At 38.8% G+C, this 23,073-nt stretch overlaps 2 long non-coding RNA genes across 8 annotated transcripts; one reads left to right on the top strand and one right to left on the bottom strand.

Moving 5' to 3' along the window:
• The first annotated feature begins 932 nt into the window (after positions 1–932).
• Positions 933–9,732, top strand: LOC143523451 (uncharacterized). Of its 7 annotated transcripts, none has more exons than XR_013133355.1 (13): positions 933–1,125; positions 1,207–1,309; positions 2,038–2,097; positions 2,184–4,162; positions 4,794–4,810; positions 4,969–5,089; positions 5,328–5,553; positions 5,870–5,955; positions 6,714–6,801; positions 7,187–8,725; positions 8,947–8,998; positions 9,107–9,192; positions 9,422–9,732. It is a non-coding gene; the product is annotated as an uncharacterized LOC143523451 (long non-coding RNA). The 7 variants fall into 7 exon arrangements; XR_013133348.1 differs by adding an exon at positions 8,726–8,788 and having other exon boundaries at positions 986–1,125; positions 1,207–2,097; positions 7,187–7,859; XR_013133349.1 differs by having other exon boundaries at positions 986–1,125; positions 1,207–2,097; positions 2,184–3,831; positions 3,977–4,162.
• Positions 4,020–8,074, bottom strand: LOC143523470 (uncharacterized). The gene is made up of 8 exons (XR_013133356.1): positions 7,935–8,074; positions 7,757–7,853; positions 6,084–6,143; positions 5,882–5,933; positions 5,652–5,699; positions 5,289–5,500; positions 4,908–5,019; positions 4,020–4,160 (listed from the first exon to the last, which is right to left on the bottom strand). It is a non-coding gene; the product is annotated as an uncharacterized LOC143523470 (long non-coding RNA).
• Positions 9,733–23,073: the final 13,341 nt, after the last annotated feature.

Raw genomic sequence — 23,073 nt, forward strand, 5'->3', positions numbered from 1 at the left:
GTGAGTTGCAACAACATTAAACAGCTCAGGTAAACACGCTTTTGAGAAATGTCGTCTGCTCGGCAAAACATAACGGGGCTCAATGTTCTCTATTAGCCTACGAAATCCCTACGACAGAGAACGGCTGATCATCTAAGGCAACGAGTTCCATAATTTTTGGTGTAATGTCCATTTCCTTGGCACCATCACTGGAAAACTTTTTTGCTAGCTTTATCCAAATAAACACGTGCAGGCGATTTTTGCTTGCGTCATCACAGCACATTGTTTCGGCCGTGTTGTTTCGGTGATGAAAGTATTTCGGCCGAAAACCGAAAATGCAAATTTAAGCCATTTCGGCCGAAAATTTTCGGTGGCCGAATTTTCGGTGCATCCCTAGTTATAACTCTACTGAGGTAAAATAAATAATGAAGTAATGTTTAATAACTGGTTGTTTCCAAGAATCTAACTATCTCTGAAAGTTAAATCTTAGCTATCCATTTTACTACAACGGCCTACGGTTAAAGTGTTAGCATCTAAGCTAACCATCATTTTACTACAACGGCCCTGACGGCAATCGCGCGAGACAACACCGCGAGTTCAAACCAGCTTGTCCGTTAGCTGTAGCCTAGGTTAGCTAGCTAGTTCGCCTTAGCTTAGCTTCTTTGTAACTAAAAGACAAATCGGTATGACAAAAAAGGGAAAGGGAGTGTAATCGCTAGTGTTGTTGGCTAACTTATTTCCTTACTTTTTAGATACACTACACCAGGGGTCGGCAACTGGCGGACCGCGGTCCGTATCCGGACCCGAACGCAGTCCTGTCCGGACCCAATCTCATTCCTGATTAACTGGATACGGACCCAAAAAAAACATATTTATTCATTTTGACGGGAGAATTAATTTTAAACTGGAGTATTTATTTCAGGGCTATTGAAAAAAACACTCCGTCACGAGTGTTACGTTCACAACCCCAGCTCAACAACTTGCGTTCGCCACCCCCCGGACCTCAGGTGACAGCTATCTGCCAAAATTGGACCGCGGACAAATTTAGTTGAGTACCCCTGCACTAGACAATGTCAACAGGAAATGGAAGACATCATGTGACACATCCGACCTTATTTCCGATGGAGAAAACGGACCTAAATCAAGGTACATTCATCTTCCACTGAGGTAATCTAGACATAAGTATATATTGTGATTTAGATGACTTCAACTATAACTTACTTGCAGATCAAAAAAGAGACCATGTTGGTGGTCAGATGAAGAGTCTCAACCAAAGCAAAGAGGCCCAAGAGCAAATTACCTCGGCCACCACCACCACCACAAGTACACAGTAAGCACAAAAACACCCAAATATTGTGTAGGAGCAGGATTGAGAAACCCTGATGTACAGAATGTTCTCTACAAATATATTAAACTCCAAATAATATATACATACATAATTAAAATGCACTGTCCCTTACTAAATCAAATCAAATATATTTGTATAGCACTTTTCACAACACAAGTTGTCACAAAGCGCTTTACAGTATTTACAAGGTTAACAATACTATGGGTCCAAATCCCTAATGAGCAAGCCAAAGGCGACAGTGGCAAGGAAAAACTCCCTAGATGGTGGGGAATAGGAAGAAACCTTGGGAAGACCAAGACTCAAAAGGGAACCCATCCTCCATTGGGCGGCCCGTTAACACAAATTACACAAAAACAAATTATACAGACGAATACACAAGTCACAAACAAATCACATAATCAGGCTAAGTATAAGGTAACTAGAATAAAAGTTCTGGGTGTTGATATTGTCAATGTAAATGTCTTGTGATGAACGCCAGGTTTTCATTCCGTGTCGGAGTGATGATAATGGTATTGTAGTCTCCGACTGCAGTCCTGTGAACGAAGTGAACGTGCTGTGTTGTAATGATCAATAAGTTCACTAAGATACTCTGGAGCTAAGCCATGCAGTGTTTTATATGTTAATAAAAGTATTTTATAGTTAATACGGAATCTAACAGGCAGCTAATGTAATGACGATAGTATAGGACTAATGTCCTTACCTCTTCTTAGCTCCAATATCAAAACCACAGCTTACAGCCAAGGGGAAACCAGTAAACCCTCCAAACACTTGTAGGTACCTGATCATACCTGCATTGAAATACAAAAAAGAATGACTTAAATGTATTTATATTCATATACCATTTATGTATTCACAGCCCCAAGTCTACCCAGAGTAAGGCAGCATTGGATGGAGGTTAACTTCAGGGATTTCACTAAACAACGCTAAAAGAAATATATCAGCAATGTTAACATTCAATAAATCTCCTAGCAGAACTACTCGCACACAGAATAGGGGCCAGGAATCCAGTCGACACTTCTGAAAATGAGGGGGAAAAATGTAAAACAAAGAAAACCTGCATACTTCCACATTATACCTACTAAATTAATACAACACCACATTTCAACCCATTTAGAAACATAAATAGATCACTTTATTAATCCCAGAGGGAGTCACGTATTGCAGCATTGTTATAATAGTATTCATGATGCTAAAAACACACTTATTGTGAACATTACACTTTGCTCTGCTGACACCACTCAGTGGTCATATTCTAATGGATACTTTTCAAAGTAAGAAAGCACTGCTGGTCTAAACTGTCATTAAAATCTGATCAATTAAGTCTGATTAAACCTATTGTGTCAATGTTTCCCCCCCAGCATCAAACCCGCCACTACACAGTGAGAATGTGGATTTTAGAACAATGTCCTCCTATCAAAGTAAGGTTATAGGGTACAGTAAAACAGATACTCCATGTAAACTTAGCTTGTTCCCTAAAATGCAGACAGTATCTGCAGTGTACCTTTATAAAGAAATTACAAACACATATGAACCCAGACAGCACAGATACGTCGGCAAGACGTTTATGCGACGTTCACAGTTACGTCGTTAAAGCATCTGCGGTCGGTCGTTTGCTCACTGGCACGACGTCGCATAGACGTCGTTACCTGATGTTCAAACGACGTCCATCTGATCTCCGAACGACGTTCATCATCTGATGCTTTTAAGCTGTATTTACGATGTTTATACGACGCTTACAGCTTCATCGTTAAAGCGTCTATACATCGTCTTACCAACGTCGTTTTTAGATCAAGCCATGCGAGTCCGTTATTCCGTCTAGCGTTTTCGCAGAGAGTTTGCATGTTTTGTTCTTTTAAAGATCTTCACGCGAGCAGCAGTAGCCTATTTATTCTTGTTCTGCATATAATCCCAGGTAGACAACTAGCTAGATAACGAAATAGTTGTTTGTGGAGTTTAATTCCTATTTCCTGTTATTCAGATTTTGCCTTTAAAAGATTTAAAGAGACAACCAGTTTAAAAGATGTAAAGAGACAGCCAGTTTACAATTTTGAAAAGTTGTATTAACTAATTCACATGCACAAACAAAAACTTAACAAATTCTAAAGTGTACATAAAATATTATTTTGAAAAGTTGTATTTTAGAACCAATTCACATGCATAAACAAACAATTACTAAAAAATTATAAAATGTAAATCACATTATTATTATTATTCAAAATAATCATCTTTCGGGAATTGCGTGTCAGTCTGTCCATGACAATTGCGAACAGTCCTCATCCTTTAACTTCCACCACCTGATCTTAGGTGGCGCTCTCACTCTCCTCTTCTTCACCTCTAAAACCATCCTACATATCACCATCCTATGCTGTTTAGCTACACTCTCCCCTGGTAACACCTTGCAATCACTAACCTCTCTCAGGTTTTGTCTCCTAGAGGATATAGTCGACCTGTGTGCATCTTCCCCCACTCTTATATGTTACCCTGTGCTCTTCCTTTTTCTTAAAGTAAGTGTTAACTACAGCCATCTTTATCTTTATCCTCTTAGCAAAATCTACCACCACTTGTCCTTCCGTATTCCTTTCTTTAACACCATATAATAATAAAAGTGTTGTCGTTGTTTAACTATGATATTGTAAATCATTTTCTCAGTGCTGTAACAAAAACGGAACTGTCCATGTATGAACACGAAGGGCTTAAATCGACTTGATCACGTTGATTCAGCGTGGTCTTCCGCGATGAAGTCTGTCAGGCGCCAGATGAAGCCAGTCTTTCATCGACTTTTCTGCATCAGCTTCACATGGGTGGGACAGCTGAGGATTTCTCATCGCAGATGCTGTAAGTACAACATTGTTTAATTAGAAAATTACTTGTATGTTTTAGTTTCTAAGATAATTTTGAGCCTAAGGATGAGCCTGTTGCTAATAAGCCATTTAGGCACTATTGCTAAGAAGTGCTAATGAAAAGCTGTGTACATGAAGTTTAGTGGCTGTTCAGATACAGAAACTCTATGGCTTGTGGGTGTGGAAAAATGAATGGGATGGAAAGAGGGATGAAAACACAACAGATGAGTGCAGGTACTAATTAGTATGCCTGTGGTTTAGAGCAATACGTCACTATGGATATTATACTTTGAATACATTTTTCCAATGACTGCTTTTCAATTTGGCACTAATTTCTCTTCATATTAGAAGGCAAGCATTTCTAATTAAATGTATGTGCGTCTTAAGATTTAAGAGTGACACTGAATTGTTTCATGTAATATGCATTGCAAATCATTTCTGAGATATGCCATCTTAAAATTTCTTAAAAAGTCAGTTATTTTACTCAGTGGTGTCCAGTTCTATCCAGAAAGGGGCACTTTGGCTGCAGAAGCACACATGATAATTTTTTAAAAACTGATACCAACGTGAAGCCTTTGTGGATAAGATTATTCACCCCTGTTGTGACTATACACATCAAAACTAAGGATCACCAACCAAGACGGTAATTGTCAATTATAAAACAAAGCTATTTGTGATTTGTTTTTTATGGTACTATATTTGTCATGTTTGGTATACTATGGTCTTATTTTCATACTTACATACTACAAGTTCCTTGATGCGAGTGTGCCCAATTCCTTTTTTTCTCCTCTGCCACACCAGTTCCCTAACCACCAGGCCCTGACTGCCCCCATCTAATGACAGCTTTGACATCTGTAGACAGACAGACAGATAAATAAAAACCAGGGACCGAATTCATAAAAGGTTTTTAAAATTTACAAAGGTATGATTACAAACATTAAGGAGTTCATAATAATGTTCCTTAAATCAACCCTCAGGATGGATGGATATATCGTTCTTAATTTTGTACTCGAAAGAAAAGATAACTACTTTGTTCCTAAATAAATGTTTATCTTTTACAAGATGTTTACAAAATGTGTACTCTGTGCGAGTTTGTTAAAATGGTATATTTCAGTACTGACCTTTTTTTTTGTGTCACTGTTGGTCAAATCATGTTCTAGACGCACGAAATCCTCTGCACACTGGAGGGGGAGTATGTTTTCTTCCAGATCTTCTTCCAGTGGTGTTGGAAGATTTCTGCTCCTCTCTCCTGCCATTGCCTGAACAACTGCAGTTAAATGCTGCAGTTGCAGCTGCACCTCACCAATAGCCTCAAGGATGCATCAATCAGTGGCTGTGACATATATAACATACACAACAATAACATTTAAATGAATATTCAAAAAGGTTTGCATTCACATTATTATATACATTGATATATTTAATTTGAGCAAGGATGTTTAGTGAAATTGAGTTTGTTTGGAATTAAATTTTTGAAAACATACGAGTGCACTGGGAGGGTATTAAACGTCCTGAGGCGCGAGCTCTTGATTCTAAAAAAGTAGTAAAAACATGCAGTAATTAGAGTCAATGCAATGGACAAAAATAAGGATAAAATAAGGACATTGCCTTAAACTGCTGTGCCCAACAACAAATATTTAATATGAAGACCCAGTGTATGTGTAATATTGCACTGCTTAGAGTAAACATTTTAAACTTTCAGTATGTGTCCTACCATGAGGTGGAGATGTGAGACCAATCGGAGGACTCCTATTGTGGCTGTGGCGCTGTGGAAAGAATATGTCTTTGGTAAGTACATGTGTGTTCATATGTGTTTGTAATTTCTTTATAAAGGTACACTGCAGATACTGTCTGCATTTTAGGGAACAAGCTAAGTTTACATGGAGTATCTGTTTTACTGTACCCTATAACCTTACTTTGATAGGAGGACATTGTTCTAAAATCCACATTCTCACTGTGTAGTGGCGGGTTTGATGCTGGGGGGGAAACATTGACACAATAGGTTTAATCAGACTTAATTGATCAGATTTTAATGACAGTTTAGACCAGCAGTGCTTTCTTACTTTGAAAAGTATCCATTAGAATATGACCACTGAGTGGTGTCAGCAGAGCAAAGTGTAATGTTCACAATAAGTGTGTTTTTAGCATCATGAATACTATTATAACAATGCTGCAATACGTGACTCCCTCTGGGATTAATAAAGTGATCTATTTATGTTTCTAAATGGGTTGAAATGTGGTGTTGTATTAATTTAGTAGGTATAATGTGGAAGTATGCAGGTTTTCTTTGTTTTACATTTTTCCCCCTCATTTTCAGAAGTGTCGACTGGATTCCTGGCCCCTATTCTGTGTGCGAGTAGTTCTGCTAGGAGATTTATTGAATGTTAACATTGCTGATATATTTCTTTTAGCGTTGTTTAGTGAAATCCCTGAAGTTAACCTCCATCCAATGCTGCCTTACTCTGGGTAGACTTAGGGCTGTGAATACATAAATGGCATATGAATATAAATACATTTAAGTCATTCTTTTTTGTATTTCAATGCAGGTATGATCAGGTACCTACAAGTGTTTGGAGGGTTTACTGGTTTCCCCTTGGCTGTAAGCTGTGGTTTTGATATTGGAGCTAAGAAGAGGTAAGGACATTAGTCCTATACTATCGTCATTACATTAGCTGCCTGTTAGATTCCGTATTAACTATAAAATACTTTTATTAACATATAAAACACTGCATGGCTTAGCTCCAGAGTATCTTAGTGAACTTATTGATCATTACAACACAGCACGTTCACTTCGTTCACAGGACGCAGGGTTATTAACTGTTCCTAGGATCAAAAAGATCACAGCAGGTGGAAGAGCCTTTTCTTTTAAAGCTCCACAATGTGGAATAATCTTCCTGCCTTTATGCGGGACTCAGACACAGTCTCAATGTTTAAAACTCGACTAAAGACTTATCTGTTTAGTTTGGCATTTGAATAATCTGTTACATATTTACCACATCATTTATCTTTCTTCTCCGAGGTTCACCTGGGGAGTAACACTGCAGTCGGAGACTACAATACCATTATCATCACTCCGACACGGAATGAAAACCTGGCGTTCATCACAAGACATTTACATTGACAATATCAACACCCAGAACTTTTATTCTAGTTACCTTATACTTAGCCTGATTATGTGATTTGTTTGTGACTTGTGTATTCGTCTGTATAATTTGTTTTTGTGTAATTTGTGTGTTAACGGGCCGCCCAATGGAGGATGGGTTCCCTTTTGAGTCTTGGTCTTCCCAAGGTTTCTTCCTTTTCCCCACCATCTAGGGAGTTTTTCCTCACCACTGTCGCCTTTGGCTTGCTCATTAGGGATTTGGACCCATAGTATTGTTAACCTTGTAAATCCTGTAAAGCGCTTTGTGACAACTTGTGTTGTGAAAAGTGCTATACAAATATATTTGATTTGATTTAGTAAGGGACAGTGCATTTTAATTATGTATGTATATATTATTTGGAGTTTAATATATTTGTAGAGAACATTCTGTACATCAGGGTTTCTCAATCCTGCTTCTACACAATATTTGGGTGTTTTTGTGCTTACTGTGTACTTGTGGTGGTGGCCGAGGTAATTTGCTCTTGGGCCTCTTTGCTTTGGTTGAGACTCTTCATCTGACCACCAACATGGTCTCTTTTTTGATCTGCAAGTAAGTTATAGTTGAAGTCATCTAAATCACAATATATACTTATGTCTAGATTACCTCAGTGGAAGATGAATGTACCTTGATTTAGGTCCGTTTTCTCCATCGGAAATAAGGTCGGATGTGTCACATGATGTCTTCCATTTCCTGTTGACATTGTCTAGTGCAGGGGTACTCAACTAAATTTGTCCGCGGTCCAATTTTGGCAGATAGCTGTCACCTAAGGTCCGGGGGGTGGCGAACGCAAGTTGTTGAGCTGGGGTGGTGAACGTAACACTCGTGACGGAGTGTTTTTTTCAATAGCCCTGAAATAAATACTCCAGTTTAAAATTAATTCTCCCGTCAAAATGAATAAATATGGTTTTTTGGGTCCGTATCCAGTTAATCAGGAATGAGATTGGGTCCGGACAGGACTGCGTTCGGGTCCGGATACGGACCGCGGTCCGCCAGTAGTGTAGTGTATCTAAAAAGTAAGGAAATAAGTTAGCCAACAACACTAGCGATTACACTCCCTTTCCCTTTTTTGTCATACTGATTTGTCTTTTAGTTACAAAGAAGCTAAGCTAAGGCGAACTACCTAGCTAACCTAGGCTACAGCTAACGGACAAGCTGGTTTGAACTCGCGGTGTTGTCTCGCGCGATTGCCGTCAGGGCCGTTGTAGTAAAATGATGGTTAGCTTAGATGCTAACACTTTAACCGTAGGCCGTTGTAGTAAAATGGATAGCTAAGATTTAACTTTCAGAGATAGTTAGATTCTTGGAAACAACCAGTTATTAAACATTACTTCATTATTTATTTTACCTCAGTAGAGTTATAACTACATAACCTACCTGTGTTTCCCTGAAGAAGTCAGTCTGTTGCTCACCCACAGGTACAGGACTGCTGGACGCTCATTGGTCCTTTCCATTATACGTCAACATTCTAGAACGTCATGGCGAGTGTATTGACCCCCAGTAATTTGCCAGGACAAATGTATTAGAGAAGGATGATTATACATTGCTTAACTGTATTGTCCTATATTAATGAAACTCAATCAACATGAAATGGTCTCAGCTGTGTAATTCTAAAGTGAATTTGACCTACCATCAACAGAGACTGAGTTACAAGGGGGTGCATTTTACGGCAGGTGCTTGGAAGCAACAAGGTAAATATACAGTGGTAATATAAATCACAATAAATCACACACATACTAGAAATCATCCCAAATGCATTTTTGAGAATAAGAGTGTGTATTGTCATAATTACACTAAAGGGCGTTCCTGCGAAAGACAGGCTGTAACGTGCAGCACTCTCCGTCATGCACGTCAGCAGGATCGTGGTGGTGTCTTGGCTTTGAACGTGAGTGTACAGTAGACTACAGCAGTTGTTGTAACATTATAATTTTAATTTAAAAGTTCACAAGAACTTTATCCGTTTTTACACTTGAACCCAAATTATGATGATGAAGGTCAAGTGGCATTTGTCAAGATCTTTTAGTTACTTGTATTAAAGATTTTGTTGTCTAACAGTCAACCTTATTATTTAGCAATGCAGGCTTATCATTTTGATCGATCTAAACTGTCCTTAGTTTGCGGAGTGCATATTAAAGGAAATGGCTGTCAACACCCAAACCACTCAAGAGGCAGTCAATGAGCTGAGGCTGGGCATTGCCATGACTCTCCTCCAGGAATCTGGCGTGTTGTCTTTGTGGTTGGTCACTGTAAATGGCATAAAATTTATGTCCTCTGAAATGCATGTTCTTTATTAAAATAATATACGTTTTATGCTAGTTAATTAGTACCACATCCTGTATGGACATATGTTTGACATGTAAAAATGAGGAAATGTATTAATACTTTCATCTCAGACAATCTGAGCAACCTGTGTCATTACTGTGGAATGAAGGATCATGATCAAACAAACTGGGTAAGCGCAGCAACACATCTAAATACATTGATCTGCATGTACTATTGTTGAGATATTAGTACTACAAATATGTGATATTAGGCTATTAGTCGTACATAATGTCATAATATAGCATTTTCTCAGGGATCCTTTAAATCCTACAAACTACGAATTATACTCATTTATAATTATGCTCAGTTATACTGTGAATTAGACCCATTTTCTCAAATTTCTGTCAGAGACCTTGGAACAGGCTGTCTTTTCTCAGTTTTATTAGTATCTTGAGAGGAACAAATTTCTTTAAGTCAACCATCTGTGGTACAGACCAGGGTATTCACCAGATATTGCTGTATTGTCAATAACAAAACCTCCCCACAAAGCCAGGAAAAGGTTGTCTTCTGTTCACATCCTACTAGATTGGTCTACTGTTTTTGATACTGTGAACTACTACATGTGAATTTCATCACTTTCTTGTGATGCTTGGTTCTCATCCTATCTTCAGGGTTTATCTGGTCATGTAGCCTGGGATGGCTCACACACAACCTCACCTTCAAGTGTCATTGCTGGAGCTCCTCATGAGTTTGATCTTTTCTCTTGAAATGCTAAATCAATACGAGCAACATCAGTAAGCTCTAGTCATCTTTACACTTGACTACTGTAACTCACATTTTGCTGGCTTCTAGAAAGCATTCAAAATACTGCAGCTCATATTGTTTGTCAACATGTGATTCTTGTTGAAAACACCATGCTGGCTTCCTGTTCAAGTAAGGAAGGTCTAATTCTCACATTTTCATTTTCAAAAGGCTCATCCTTTCACTGCTTTGCATCCAGGCTTCTACCTCTGGGCCCTTGTAATACACACTCTTATTCCTGATTGCCCTCCCGTTATGACCCGTGCCCGTGACTACGACTCTGTTTATGGAATCCCCTTGAATAAATCTCGCTCTTCTCAGCGTTTGTGTCCGCCTCCCTGCTCTGCGTCAAGCAGAATGTTACACTCACCTTTTAGGCAGTTTAATATGCTAACTCTGACATGCAAATGAGTGCAGTAAATTCTCAATCATTTATTTTGGAACATCTTTGCACTTAACTTATCAATAGAGCACTGCATCAAATCTTTGGACTAAAAATGTAAAGCATGATAGTAATTTCTACATTTTAGATGGGCACCTTTCAGTTAGACCTGCTTTTCATTTGTTTCAGATATGCTGTGACAACTGTGAGAGATGGTACCACCATGACTGCGTCCAGAAGCCTCCAGTTGATAAAGATTATACATGTCCAGCTTGCAAATAAAATGCATTAATGGCTGGTTATTATTATGTATTATTATTGGTGATGTTTATTGTTTGTGATGTTAAATTATTGTTTTTGTTAAATTACTGTTGTTGCTGTTATTATTGTTGTAAATACTTGGCCTAACCTTGCACTCTTGGTGTTTTTTTTTTCTTTTGTAAACTTCTTGCTTTAGGTTCTGCTGTTATTTATTTAACTGTAAAATAAAAAATATTACCAATTATTTCTATTATTTCTATAAATGTGCAGTAGCTCTCACTTTTTGTTTGAATGTTGTTGATTCTAGCTCAAAATCATTGTAGCCATATAGACACAACCAACCATCTTTACAGATGCAACACCATAACTTTAATTTAAAATGTGCATGTCAGTTAGAATATACAGAAAAAATGTTATAATTATATCTCAGTATTAAATATAACAGGATGCACTGCTGTCAGGCCTCATCAGTACATGATTTTTCTAACAGACTGAAACAAACACAGCACTCACATACAACACAGTATGTGTCGAACACAGGACATAACTATCCATGCCTCCATTGCAGCTGTTGTTGATGCTATCAATCAATCAAAACATTACTTAGCAAACTCTTTAATATGCCAACGTTTTGTAAAATCAAGGGCAAATAGTAACTGCCCACCCGTGGTAGATAGATCAGCACAGTAATTCCAATGACGCGCCCACCGAACTGCGACGAAACAGCAGGGCATGTTAGTTCTCAGCGCACCGCACGCACCGATAATCAGACGCCAAAAGAAGCGCCATACCCCGACGGTATTAAGCTGGTCCACCAAAGGAAGCCAGGCCCAACCACGATAACTTGCCACCGTTAGAGGTGCTGGGAAAACCGGATGACAGAAAGAAATCTGCCCCCATACCCCCGCTATTTATAATACCAGGATAAACCTACCCCGCGACTCACACGGCTCCACCGCAATTTACAATAGGGAGGGAGTGGGGTTGCCCCAAAAATCTCACTCTGCCACATCAGGATGGGAAACGTTGTTTTGACGTCGCAGCGATGCAACGGCGATGAATATGACGCTCCCGTTTTAAATCGTAAATTAGATGTGCATATGATGTATATGCGACGTTCGAAAATGGAACGCGATGTTTTTACGATATACTGATGTAAATACGACGTCTCTGCGACGTACTTGTGCTGTCTGGGCAGGCACCGGTCAGATCAGCACTGGGCTTTTTTTTTTTTTTTTTTTTTTTTGTGTTTTTGTTTTTTTTTCGGTATACCTTTTTTTTTACTCTTAACCTAGCGTGGGGTTCGAACCCGGGTCTTGCTGACCCAAGTGCTTCAATGACCAGTGCCCTACCCATTAGGCCAACAATAGGGCCGGTTATAGGTCACAATTCATAATATACAAAGTTAAAATACACGACATATGCGCATGCGCCTTGCAATTACGACGTCACCGCATCAACGGACAAACTTCTCAAAGAAGCTTATATTTCAAGCACAAAGTGGACTTTTGCTTTCTTTCTAGTGTATTTCATCTATAGTTATATTTTGAAACGGTTTATGGGATTAAATTATTAACTTCATCAAGCGTTTTAACCATTGATCTGTAATATAGATCAATGGTTTTAACAACCCACTTTGAATTAACCTTCATTTTATAATTACCCCAGGCGTTTATTTGGATTGAAACATTATTCCCATGAACAGCACACTTTTGGATTCTGGAGGGCGCAGTTCGTACATAAAACATCCAGGCATCACCTGCTCAGTTTTTAATTGTAATTAAATTGTGATTTCTGGGACATTGGGACATTAGGATATCCGGCACATTTCAAATTCTGTGCATTGACATAATGTCATGAGATGGACTGAACAGCTTTTGTATAGTGGAAAGGTGATTTTGATATACACGAAGGAAGTCATTTAAATAAAGTCATGAAGTCATTTAACTGTCCAAGGTGCTGAAATGAACCCGACCTCTCTCTTCCTTTAACACCAGATGCGCTGCAGCAGTTCAGTTCAGCGAGTGGAAGGAAGCGTCTTCAGCACAGCACACACGCTCACAGATAGACTTCTTCTCCCGTCCCCACCAGCCAGGTCACATACACATCAAGTCAAATCGTACCGTTTGCCCTCTAAGCCCAACGTGAAATCATTTTCTTGTGTTGTAAAATGTCTCATACAGCACTAAACTACTAAGCATTTTTAGCCGACTGGTCACCTGATAAACTAGTCGCACTAGCCCAAATCAATGATAGATAACGTGAGGACGACCACATACAAATAATTAAGGTAGAGTTTGCAAATCTATGTGTTAAGCTGAACGTCTTCTGTTGTATAGGTTTTGTTAGGCAACATAAATTACATTCATTTGTGAAAGAAGAAACGGGAAGTTCCCCATTACCTGTGAAAAATGCCCATCTGCATTCATGTAATGACAACATTCAGTAGTAGCCTATAACTCCTTCTCCTACTTTACGGTCTTTTACTGTCTTAATTGTAGGCCTATATTGATTTACTAATTGCAAAATATGTGCAACAAGGCCTGCAGTCAGTGGAGGGTAAACAGAAGTTACCTGAAGGACATGACTGTATATTGGATATGAATTATCAGAGGTGGGACCAAGTCAGTGTTTTGCAAGTCTCAAGTAAGTCCAAGTCTTTATCCTCAAGTCCCGAGTCAAGTCTCAAGCAAAGACAGTCAAGTCAAGTCAAGTCTCGAGTCAAGACAGGCAACAGTCAAGTCAAGTCCCAAGTCTGAAACTTGGAATTTCAAGTCCTTTCGAGTCTTTTTTTTTTTTAACCAATGTTGCAGGTATATTTTAAATGTAAATAATAGACATGTGTTCTTTTTTAAATCTGTATTCTCCTCAAATCTTGATAAAACATGTGCAACTGAAAACACGAAGTATAAAAAAAATTTAAATTACACCTCTTTATTGCACAGTTCAATTTGTTAAAATTAGCTGCAAAAATATTCATACTTTAAACTACAATTTTCCAGAAATAAATATTCTGTGAAAAAGTCATAAGTAGAACTCCATGTTCAAATAAAAAGTGCTGATATTTTCACAGTACAATACAAAGAACCATAACAGCATTTTTCCCTCTCTTCTCTTATCTGGTTTCTTGGAGAACATGTGTGTCCATGTGTGAGTGACACAAGACAAACAAATATAAGAACTGAACAATGAACAGGAATCAGGAATGCAACTTTAGACATTTCAGTAAACTATTCTGCATTGCATTTGCAAAAGACCAAACTGGCCAAAAGTCTGTATGTCATTTGTGCACGATGAGGCCGTAGAATGATGTCCCCATAGCTGAAAACTCGCTCCACTTTTGTCAATATTTTTTTTCTCGACGTAGATGTCTTCAAATACACAATCCATGCTGAGATAGAACTGGATATGATGGTGACAGAGAGAGGCTCTCTTCCCTGAGTTCAGATACAGAACCCCGGGTTGCCAACTCTCACGCATTGAGCGTGAGACACACGCATTTGACTGTCTTCACACGCTCTCACGCCACACATCCGATTTCAATCAATCAAATTTTATTTATATAGCGCTTTTTACAACAGTTGTTGTCACAAAGCAGCTTTACAAGTGCCGAGTCCTAGCCCCCAGTGAGCAAGCCAAGGGCGACAGTGGCAAGGAAAAACTCCCTAGTTTTTTGCATGAGGAAGAAACCTTGAGAGGAACCAAGACTCAGGAGGGGAACCCATCCTCCTCTGGCCGACACCGGTCACCATGACAACAACAACAGTTTAAACAGAAAGAAATAAAGAAAAGGAAAAGATGTAGTAATGTCCATCATGGTGTAGGCTCATCCGGTCAGGCAGTAGGTGGCTGGCACTGGATGGATCGCTTGTCTCTCCTCATCTCATTTTTCCTCGAGCAGGCGGGCAGCCATGTGGAGAAAATAAAACAGGGAAAATTAGCTCTGTATGAGGACATATACAGGACAGATAAAATTAAACACATTTCAGGAGTGTGGCAGCAACTCCGGCATTAAGTTAAACTATTACAGCCTAGCTAAAAAGGCAGAACCAGAAGGTAACATAGGCTTGGGGGCATTCTGAGACAATGGCATCCATCCACTGCCCTGTCAACAAACTTGAGTGACCACGAGCAGTGACAGGACGACAGCACCAGCGCCCCAGTCTACCATAAAACCCTTCGTCTATAAACCCCTGGATCTGTACATTTATCTAAGGGGGGATATTAATTATCAAACACTAAACCAAATAGGTGGGTTTTCAACCTAGACTTAAAGATTTTGACTGTGTCAGAGTCCCGTATGCAATTTGGAAGGTTGTTCCAAAGCTGGGGGGCGTTATAAGAAAAGGCTCTTCCCCCGTATTGATTTTAAAATTCTATTATTAACATATAAAGCACTGCACGGGCTTGCTCCTGAATACCTCCAGGAACTTATTTCCTACTATGAACCCCCACGTCCACTAAGATCACAGAGTGCTGGTCTTTTATTAGTTCCACAAATGAATGAGGTAACAGTAGGGGGAAGAGCCTTTTCTTATAAGGCCCCCCAGATTTCTCACGCCGAAAAAAAAAATCTAGTTTATTTACCTCTGATCCTTATCTATGATTCAATGAGTTACAAGTTCGCTCTGGCAACAACCACTGGCGATCGATCGATCGCGATATAATACTTAATTTGTGCCCATTTTACACCCCGCCCGGTAACAATTCACGTTGTGACTCGAGTCCCCACCTCTGGTCTATACCTTTTAGATATGAAAAGGATTCTGCTGTGCATTTGGAAGAACTTGATGTGGACTCAAGCAGTAGGTGAAAAGAAAACTCTACATGACCAAACAGAATCTTACAGAATATTGCACACTAGTGTCACACCAATTACTGTTTAATGCGGACAATTTATTATGTACACATGTTGTATTCAATGTGTCTTTGATTACCTTCATCTTCTAATGCTTGTTCTGTCCTCTGCTGTTCCGTTCGAGTTGTGCTCAAAAGGTATGGGTGGAAAAATGAAAAAGACCAAGTCATCCAAAACTCATAAAGAGTGAAAAATATAAAATGTAATTGCATAAATCATGATTCAGTAATAAAAATGTTGGTGTCCTGTATCAACCTCTCTTCAATGTCTATACCTTTTAGATATGAAAAGGATTCTGCTGTCCATTTGGAAGAACCTGGTGTGGACTCAAGCAGTAGGTGAAAAGAAAACTCTACATGACCAAACAGAATCTTACAGAATATTGCACACTAGTGTCACACCAATTACTGTTTAATGCGGACAATTTATTATGTACACATGTTGTATTCAATGTGTCTTTGATTACCTTCATCTTCTAATGCTTGTTCTGTGCTCTGCTGTTCCGTTCGAGTTGTGCTCAAAAGGTATGGGTGGAAAAATGAAAAAGACCAAGTCATCCAAAACTCATAAAGAGTGAAAAATATAAAATGTCATTGCATCAATCATGATTCAGTAATGAAAATGTTGGTGTCCTGCATCACACTCTCTTCAATGTCTATACCTTTTAGATATGAAAAAGATTCTGCTGTCCATTTGGAAGAACCTGGTGTGGACTCAAGCAGTAGGTGAAAAGAAAACTCTACATGACCAAACAGAATCTTACAGAATATTGCACACTAGTGTCACACCAATTACTGTTTAATGCGGACAATTTATTATGTACACATGTTGTATTCAATGTGTCTTTGATTACCTTCATCTTCTAATGCTTGTTCTGTCCTCTGCTGTTCCGTTCGAGTTGTGCTCAAAAGGTATGGGTGGAAAAATGAAAAAGACCAAGTCAGCCAAAACTCATAAAGAGTGAAAAATATAAAATGTCATTGCATCAATCATGATTCAGTAATAAAAATGTTGGTGTCCTGTATCAACCTCTCTTCAATGTCTATACCTTTTAGATATGAAAGGATTCTGCTGTCCATTTGGAAGAACCTGATGTGGACTCAAGCAGTAGGTGAAAAGAAAACTCTACATGACCAAACAGAATCTTACAGAATATTGCACAGTAGTGTCACACCAATTACTGTTTAATGTTGACAATTTATTATGTACACATGTTGTATTCATTGTGTCTTTGATTACCTTCATCTTCTAATGCTTGTTCTGTCCTCTGCTGTTCCGTTCGAGTTGTGCTCAAAAGGTATGGGTAGAAAAATGAAAAAGACCAAGTCAGCCAAAACTCATAAAGAGTGAAAAATATAAAATGTCATTGCATAAATCATTAGTCAGTAATGAAAATATTGGTGTCCTGCATGACACTCTCTTCAATGTCTATACCTTTTAGATATGAAAAAGATTCTGCTGTCCATTTGAAAGAACCTGATGTGGACTTAAACAGTAGGTGAAAAGAAAACTCTACATGACCAAACAGAATCTTACAGAATATTGCACACTAGTGTCACACCAATTACTGTTTAATGCTGACAATTTATTATGTACACATGTTGTATTCAATGTGTCTTTGATTACCTTCATCTTCTAATGCTTGTTCTGTCTTCTGCTGTTCTGTTCGAGTTGTGCTCAAAAGGTATGGGTGGAAAAATGAAAAAGACCAAGTCAGCCAAAACTCATAGAGTGAAAAATATAAAAAAGTCATTGCATCAATCATGATTCAGTAATAAAAATGTTGGTGTCCTGTATCAACCTCTCTTCAATGTCTATACCTTTTAGATATGAAAGGATTCTGCTGTCCATTTGGAAAAACTTGATGTGGACTCAAGCAGTAGGTGAAAAGAAAACTCTACATGACCAAACAGAATCTTACAGAATATTGCACAGTAGTGTCACACCAATTACTGTTTAATGCTGACAATTTATTATGTACACATGTTGTATTCAATGTGTCTTTGATTACCTTCATCTTCTAATGCTTGTTCTGTCCTCTGCTGTTCCGTTCGAGTTGTGCTCAAAAGGTATGGGTGGAAAAATGAAAAAGACCAAGTCAGACAAAACTCATAAAGAGTGAAAAATATAAAATGTCATTGCATCAATCATGATTCAGTAATAAAAATGTTGGTGTCCTGTATCGAATTCTCTTCAATGTCTTTACCTTTTACATATGAAAAGGATTCTGCTGTCCATTTGGAAGAACCTGATGTGGACTCAAGCAGTAGGTGAAAAGAAAACTCTACATGACCAAACAGAATCTTACAGAATACAGGTGCTGGTCTTTTATTAGTTCCACAAATTAATAAGGTAACAGTAGGGGGAAGAGCCTTTTCTTATAAGGCCCCCCAGATTTCTCACGCCGAAAAAAAAAATCTAGTTTATTTACCTCTGATCCTTATCTATGATTCAATGAGTTACTAGTTCGCTCTGGCACCAACCACTGGCGATCGATCGATCGCGATATAATACTTAATTTGTGTCCATTTTACACCCCGCCCGGTAACAATTCACGTTCGCTGACCCCCCCATTTGATTGGTTGTGCTGCAGCTCATGCACACACACATACACACACACACAACGTACAGAGTGTGGAAAAGCAGAGGACCGGTCTGCGTCAGAAGGACGGAAATGAAATTAATGGGGTGCACTTTATAAATATTAATATGCGTTTTAAAATTTAGATTTGGGGTAAAAAAATCAAGTCTTTGCAAGTAAACAAGTTCAAGTCCAATTCAAGTCCCAAGTTATTGGTGTAAAAGTCCAAGTCAAGTCTAAGTCTCTGAATATTTTTTCAAGTCAGGTCAAAAGTCTTAATATTAATGACTCGAGTCTGACTCGAGTCCAAGTCATGTGACTCGAGTCCCCACCTCTGATGGCAACTAAAAATATGCCCTGTTGGCTATCAGCAGTGTTGGGTAAGTTACTTTTAAAAAGTAATTCGTTACAGTTACAAGTTACCTTGTTTAAAATGTAATTGTAGTGTAACTTTTCTGATTACTTTTGAAAAGTAATGTAACTAATTACTTTTGGATTACATTTTGATTACTTTAAGGTTTAAATGAGTATTGACCCATGATCAACATTTAATTTTTGAGAACTGACAGTGTGAACCTTAAAAGAGTACTAAGCTGAGAGAGAATTGCTGACAGGCAATCACAGGAGGTCCACAAGAAGAGATGCCTGCACCAGGCATGTAAGATCAGACTACTGTCATCGGGCCATGCTCTTTTCTGCTACTCCCCCAGGCTCTACCATTTTCACAGTTTGCGGACTAACACAAGCAGGTTCAGAAACCACTTCTTTCCCACAGCGGTCACCTTATTGAACTCTTCCCAAAGACCATTCTTTCCTTCCCCTCTATCCATACCTTACCATCCATACAAAATCTGTACAGTGTTCCTCTTCAATTCACATCTGTATAGCCCTATCTACAGTGGTATAGGATAATCTGTATGATTCCATCTGTATTTATCACATTTATTTATGCCATGCTATTTTTCTTTGCCCTGTGCATTGTACTGCCATAACTGCATTACACACACATGCATTTCCCTAGGTAATTTATCTACTCTGCACATATCTATTTACCATCTTTACTTACACTAGCTGTAACTAACTGCATTGTATCTCTAAATACTGCATTCTATACAATCTGCACGTGTTGCACTTGATTAGATACCAAACTGCATTTCATTACTTCATACAAATTTAATTCAAATGTATTGCTTGTCGAACGGTAGGTCTAAGATAGGTCCAATGATAGCCTACCAATTGGGTAGGCTAGGTCGTGTCATAGACATCGACAAACGTTTTTCCAATACCAAACAGTAATAAATATTCATTTGATACCGTCTGTCATTGTCTCTAATAGTCATGTATGATTCCAGCGAATACCTGTTTAGGACTTTAAACAGCTAATTTGGTTAGCCTGTAAATCAAGCTAGCATGCTAAAGAACAAACACATTCAAGTGAATGGTAGTAGCTAGCCTAGCAGGTAGCTAACTGTGGAAACCACAGTGTGACGGTCAGCATACCTTGCTGTTAGCTCGCTTACAACCTCAATAGTGGTTGCCTTCTGATCGGAAATAAACCTCCAAACTCCGAAATTTACACAAAGGCTTGGCATAATCACAAATAGTTGCCGATGGTGGCACATGGTTCACATTTATTGACAACACGAAAACAAAACAAACGCTTCTTAAATGTCCAGTGCTTGAAGGCGTCTGTCATTGCTGCTTGAGCTGAAACTGAACCGCGCGTTTGCAAGCGGGAAACAAGCGGCAAACGGCGATATAGGGCGCAAAGCAATAAAAATATCATTAAATATTTCGCAAAGGTTTTTGTTTATATTTTTAAAATGTAACTAAAATTATAAGATATACATGAACGAAATCATTTAACTGAATTCATGAAGTCATTTAACTGTCCATGATGCCGAAATGAACTTGATATTCATTCGATAATTTACATACATGTTATGATAATATGTATATATATTCAGATTGAGGAGAAAAAATAACGTTGATACATGGCAACTAAAAACAGGCCCTGTTGGCTATCAGGCACCGGTCAGATCAGCACTGGGCTTTTTTTTTTTTTTTTGTTTTTTTTTGTTTTTGTTTTTTTTTCGTTTTTTTGGTATACCTTTTTTTTTTACTCTTAACCTAGCGTGGGGTTCGATCCCGGGTCTTGCTGACCCAAGTGCTTCAATGACCAGTGCCCTACCCATTAGGCCAACAATAGGGCCGGTTATGGGTCACAATTCATAATATACAAAGTTAAAATACACGACATATGCGCATGCGCCTTGCAATTACGACGTCACCGCATCAACGGACAAACTTCTCAAAGAAGCTTATATTTCAAGCACAAAGTGGACTTTTGCTTTCTTTCCAGTGTATTTCATCTATAGTTATATTTTGAAACGGTTTATGGGATTAAATTATTAACTTCATCAAGCGTTTTAACCATTGATCTGTAATATAGATCAATGGTTTTAACAACCCACTTTGAATTAACCTTAATTTTATAATTACCCCAGGCGTTTATTTGGATTGAAACATTATTCCCATGAACAGCACACTTTTGGATTCTGGAGGGCGCAGTTCGTACATAAAACATCCAGGCATCACCTGCTCAGTTTTTAATTGTAATTAAATTGTGATTTCTGGGACATTGGGACATTAGGATATCCGGCACATTTCAAATTCTGTGCATTGACATAATGTCATGAGATGGACTGAACAGCTTTTGTATAGTGGAAAGGTGATTTTGATATACACGAAGGAAGTCATTTAAATAAAGTCATGAAGTCATTTAACTGTCCAAGGTGCTGAAATGAACTTGATATTCATTGGATATTTTACGTATATATTATAAATAATGCATAGTTCGATTTTTCAGATTGAACAAAAAAAAAAAAAAAAAACCGGTAGTGGCAACTAAAAATGTGCCCTGTTGGCTATCAGGCACCGGTGAGGTGGGCACTGGGTATTGATCTATTGGCCCTTGTGATCCTCCTGTAACTGAGCCCGTCATTCTCATCACTGTCATTAAGAAACCTAGCGCAGCGCGTTTCCTCTCGGCTCCCTGATCCAGGGCCTCCACGCTCAATATCATTATTGAAGTTATGGGGTCACACACCCGGTGGCGGATTTGAACTCTCGTCGTTCTGCGTGACTGACCAGTGCGCTACCCATTACGCCAAGAACGGGCAAGGTCAAAGGTCAAAAATTCATAATATACAAAGATAAAATATTCGAAACATGCGCATTGCGATTATGCCGTGACACGGCACCAACGGATAAACCTCTCAAAGAAGCCTATGTTTCAAGCACAAAGCGGACTTTTGCTTTCTTTCCATTTTATTTCACCTATAGTTATAGTTTGAAACGATTTATCGTATTAAATTACTAATTTCATCAGGCGTTTTAAGAACCCACCTTGAATTAACCTTCATTTTATGATTACTTTCATTCCATAAACCCCAGGCGCTTATTTGGATTGAAACAATAGTCCCATGACCAACACACTTTTGTATTCACACTTTTTGTAGTTTTTAAAACAGACTATTCATATATAAGGCCACTGGAAACATGTCAGCACCGGCTAAGTCTCTTTATTAAGAGCTGAGCAGATCTCTCCAAAAGTCGCCGGGCGCAGTGGCGCGTACCTGTAATCCACGTTACTTGGAGGCTGAGCTTGGAGGAGCTTGTGAGTTCGGGGCTTCTGGGCTGCACCGCGCTGTGTTGATCGGTTGTCCCCACTAAGCTCGCTGTCGATATGGTGTCCCTGAGGGAGCTTCGGGCCACCAGGTCGGAAACAGAGCAGGTCAAAGCCCCCTTACCGATCAGTAGTGGGAGCGCATCTGAGAACAGACGCTGTAGCGCAGCCCGAGCGATAAAGTGTGACCGAACCTTTTACAGCGCACCTGTCTGACTTTTGTGCTGGAACCTGCTTGACTGATTTTATGTCTAAAACTCATCTCAACGTGTTTGATTAGCTCGTTAATTTAGCATCAGAATTAAAGTGATAATTTCGTGCCAAATCTGAGGCTAACAAAAACTGTTTGGATTTTAACTGGCAGATTACGAGCAAAATGAGTTAACCACAACAGCAATGAACTCATTTTATTGCCTTGTAAAGCATATAAAATTATAAAATTGTTGTGATTTCTGGAACATTCCAAATTCGGCACGTTGATAATGCGATAGGATTCAGTGCAATGTTGATATTGATATACATGAACGAAATCATTTAACTGAATTCATGAAGTCATTTAACTGTCCATGATGCCGAAATGAACTTGATATTCATTCGATAATTTACATACATGTTATGATAATATGTATATATAACAGTGGCGTGCACACATAGACATCAGGTGGTGCTAAAGCACCACCAACTCTGCCCTTTATCAACGAAAGTGCCCTTTTGAAACTTCGTTTTTTTTTTTTTTTTATTATTATCATTATACTGAGGTCGGTTTGAAATGATCTTTTGAAAACCTGAGCGATTAAAAACAATGCCCTGAAATGAGCCACCACCTCACACACACCCGACCTCTCTCTTCCTTTAACACCAGATGCGCTGCAGCAGTTCAGTTCAGCGAGTGGAAGGAAGCGTCTTCAGCACAGCACACACGCTCACAGATAG

The sequence above is a fragment of the Brachyhypopomus gauderio genome, chromosome 1, assembly GCF_052324685.1.
Source record: "Brachyhypopomus gauderio isolate BG-103 chromosome 1, BGAUD_0.2, whole genome shotgun sequence".
Lineage (NCBI taxonomy): Eukaryota > Metazoa > Chordata > Actinopteri > Gymnotiformes > Hypopomidae > Brachyhypopomus > Brachyhypopomus gauderio.